General features: G+C 46.7%; 1 pseudogene; it reads left to right on the forward strand.

Moving 5' to 3' along the window:
• The first annotated feature begins 593 nt into the window (after positions 1-593).
• Positions 594-1,492, forward strand: LOC103744585 (annotated as a pseudogene).
• The last annotated feature ends 2,915 nt before the right edge of the window (positions 1,493-4,407 follow it).

The raw sequence follows: 4,407 nt of genomic DNA on the forward strand, positions 1-4,407 counted from the left end.
GTGTGTCCTTGGCTTTTCTAATTACAGGAGGAAGGACAGTGGGGAGTTTTTGGCTAGTTATTAGTGTTATCTACTTTACATTTTTAAATTATTGCCCCTGCTCTGTGAAGAATGGATCCTAGGTGGAGCAGGTGCAAAAGTGAGAACACCTGGGAAGTTACTAAAAGTCAAGTAAACACACATATGGGCTCCACTGGGGGGCAGTGGAGAAGCAGTGGAGAAACATGAAGAGGTTTAAGGTATATCTCTTGAGAGATTTGTTACCCGAGTGAGAGTAAGTAGAGGGAGAAGGAAAAGAAGGAAGGAGAAAGAAATGTTGCTTCAAAGTGGAATTGAGCAACTCAGGGAAGAAACACATCTGCGGCCTGGGAAGAATGAAGGGGCCTGTTGTGACCATGGAAGTTTAAGAAAACATGTTAAATATCCATGTGCAGGATTTCCAAGAGAGACCAGGCACCGCCAGTCACCAGCAGTAGTATACTATTGACCTGGACTTCTGTCCACTAGACATGGCCCTGGGCCTCCTTGATTCCCAGCCCTGTGGTGATGTAGGGGTGCTAACAGTCTGGACACTACTATCTATGATGGGGGCTATGGCCCTGACCCAGGCACAGCCAGCTCCTGGGACAGAGGCAGTGCCTCTGGCTGTGGATCTGGTGCTGGGTTCCACAGCCTGCTACCTGGCCTGTGTATTCACCAACCCCCTGGAGGTGATGAAGATGTGGTTGCAATCTCAGGGGGAGCTACAGGCTCAGGCACCTACCCACAGCCCTACTGGGGCTTTGTGCCCTCTGTAGTAGCTGAGGCCTGGGTAGATGGGCTGTGGGGCTTGGCAGCTGGCCTTCACTACTAGGGCCTCATGAATGGTGTCCATTTCTACTGCTACAGCCTGGCATGCCAGGCTGGCCTCACCCAACAGTCAGGTGGCACTGTGTTTGCAGGTGCCATGGCTGGGACTCTGAGAGTCTTTGTGGGAAGTCTTGCTTACCTGGTGAAGATCCAGCTGCAGGCCCAGACAGTGGCTGTGATTGCTGTGGGGCACCAGCATCAGCATCAGAGTATCCTGGGCACCTTGGAGATCATCTTGGCTATGGCAAGGTATGGGTGGGGCTGTGCCCTGAGTCATGGTGGGCTCAGCTGCCAAGCTGTCTATGTTCACCTCTGCCAAGGCTTGGGTGCAGGAGGAACAGCGGCTCTCAGAGAACAGTTGGATGGTAGCCCTGGCTGGAGGCACGATCAGCACTATAGCTATAGTTGCTATCATAATGTGGTCAGCACACGGCTATATAATCAGCCAGTTGACAGTTGGCAGGGGCCAGCTGTATAGGGACATTGCTTATTGGTGAAGCTCTATCAACAGGAGGGACTGCTGGCCCTCTATAAGGGCTTGGGCCCTGCCTATCTGCACCTGGGCCCCCACACTCTCCTCAGCATACTCTTCTAGGATGAATTGTGGAAAATGGCAGGGAAGACCCAACACCAGAGCACCTAGCCTCGACCCTCATCCCACATCTTCACACAGCCTGGCACCCAGTGGAAGAGCTGTCGTGTTTCAGTAGGATTGGCCACAAGGAGCTGACCTGAGTCAGGTCCTGCCACAGCTCAGGAAGACTATGGACACAGTTGCAGAACCAGAGCCCCCCAAGACAGCATCCCTCTGCTTCCTTCTTTGTCCTGGGTTACCATGCCCTAGCACCTTGCTCATTGCCACAGTAACACATGCATGTGAGGGTCTCCATGTACAAAGTGGCTCAGCTGCACCGACTCCTCAGTTCTTCACCCATAGTGTGACCCCCCAAATCTTCTCTTGCTGTGAGGAAGCTGAGGCTGAGGGGAGAAATGGCTCTGGTCAGAGTCATAGCTTTGCAATGGGAGAGCCAGGTCTGGAACTCAACTCTGTCCACCCCAGTTCTGTGCTCTTGACCAGGGCACTGCTATGCCAGGACTGTGGGGTTGCATACCCCTCAAAGGCAACTGTACATGTGAAGAAACCCATGGCTAGGCCATAGGCCCTGGTGTCTTCCAGTGTCTGTTTTACCAGGGCCACCTTAACAAAGTTCTAAAGCTGTGGGGGCCAAAACAACAAAACCCCATGTTCTTACTTTTTGAAGCCCGGAAGCCCAAGATCAAGGTATTAGAAGGTATCAGCTTCTGTCCTGAATTTCAGTCCATTATTTGTATTGCCCAGGTAGAACCAGATCCTGGAGCATGCTAGTCACATGGTCTGCCAGTGATCTATGGCTCTGAAGCCCAGAGCTGGCTTCTCTTGAGGCCTCTCTCCTTAGTTTGTAGGTGGCCACCTTTTCCCTGTGTCCTCACACAGCTGTCCCTGTGTATTTAAGCCTAATGAACTTTTTTAAGGACCTCACTCAGGCTGAGATTCTAGCTCAGTTGATAGAGTGCTTGCCTAACATGGATGAAGCCCTGGGTTTCATCCTCAGCACTGTAGAAACTGGACATGGTGGTGCATGCTTGTAATCCCAGCACTGGGGAGGTAGAAGCAGGAGGATCAGAGGTTCAAGGTCATTCTTGGCTATGTAGTGAGTTTGAAGCCAGCCTCTGAAGAGAGAGTGAGAGGAGAGAAAAGAAGGAGGGGGAAGGAGAGGGAGAAGGATAGGGAGAAGGGGGAGAGAGAGAGAGTTTTTTCTCTGAGCTTTGCCCTTACTAGAGTGTGAAATTCCCTAGAGTGGGTAATTTGTCATTCTTCAATGTTCTGGATAGCTTCAGTTGTCTTCTTGACACTCCTGGGTAGAAGGAACCTCAACTAAGGAATTTCCTCCATTGGATTGGCCTGTGGCCACATCTATGGGACATTTTCTTGATTACTGAGTGATGTGGGAGGGCTCAGTCACTGTGGGTAGTGCCACCTCTGGGCAGGTGGTTGTGGGTTGTACAAGAAAGCAGGCTAAGCACAGGCAAGGGGAGCAAGCCAGCAAGCAGCATTCCTCATGGTCTGTGCTTCAGTTGTATCTCCAGGTTTCTGCCCTGACTTTCTGCATTGACTTCCCTCAATGATGGACTGTGCTGTAAGCCAAATAAACTCTTCTCTCCAAGTTGGTTTTTGTCAGTGTTCTTATCACAACAATAGAAAGTAACCAGAATACCTTATATTTAGATAATGTTTGGTATAAAGCAGCCATTCAATTGCTAGTTCTTGACTGAGTACATGGGTACTGATAGTTGCAATGGAAGTGTTATGTATTAGTTACTTCCCTTGTTGCTGTGACAAAAATACCTGACTAAAACAACTTAACGGAGAAGGGGTTCATTCTGGCTCACGGTTTGATGGTACAGTCCATTATGGTGGGGAAGTCATGGCAGAGGAACATGAGGCAGCTGGTTACCTTGTATCCACAGGCAACGAACAAAGGGTGATGAATGCTGCTGCTCAGCTTGCTTTCTCCTTTTTATGCACACTGGAACTCCAGCCCATGGAACAGTGCTGCTCACATTTAGGGTGGATCTTCCTACTTAAATTAACCTAATCTAGATAGGATGACTAGGGGCTTGTTCCTTCAGTGATTCGAGATCCTGTCAGTAGACAATATCAGCCATTACATGTTATAACAAATAATAACCAAAACAAAATGTCCTCTTTTTAAATACAAAATGTCCAAGAAGAATATTTTTCAAACAAGTATTAAAGGGCACCCCATTTTATCACTTGCCCGAGTCCAACACAGTGATAGTGGGTGACTTCAATATCCCACTGTCACCAATAGACTGGTCAATCAGACAAAAATGAAGTGCAGAAACCCTGGAGGTAAATGACACCATAAATCAAATGGACCTAACAGATATGTACAGAACATTCTACATAAACACCAAAGAATACACTTTATTTTCAGTAGCCCATGAACTTTCTTCAAAATTGGCCACCTATTAGGATACAAAGTAAGACTCCACAAATTTCAGAAAATTGAAATATCCTGTATTCTACAATAAATCTAGATATCAACCATACAAATGAGAAAAAGTACACCAACTCATGGAAACTAAACAATATTGAATGAAATTTGGATCAAGGGAGAAATCAAAAAGGAAATTTAAAAATTCTTAGAATTGAATGAAAATGAAAGCACAACATACCAATACCTGTGGGACACAGTGATTAATGTAGGCATCATATGCCTACACAAGACAATTAGAAGTACCCCACATAAATAAGTCAATATTGCACTGGAAGGTCTGGAAAAACCAATAACAAACACTTAAAAAGAGTACATGGGAAGAGATAAATAAAATCAAGGCTAAAAGTAATGAACTAGAAACAAAGTAAACAATACAAAGAATCAATAAAATGAAGAACTAGTTCTTTGAAAAGATTAAATTGACAGACCTTTAGTTAAACTAAGCAAAAGAAGGAGCTTCTCTGCAGATGACACTGTCCCCTGTAGCCAGTTGCTG

This window comes from Nannospalax galili, unplaced genomic scaffold (genome assembly GCF_000622305.1).
Source record: "Nannospalax galili isolate Female #2095 unplaced genomic scaffold, S.galili_v1.0 scaffold660, whole genome shotgun sequence".
NCBI lineage: Eukaryota > Metazoa > Chordata > Mammalia > Rodentia > Spalacidae > Nannospalax > Nannospalax galili.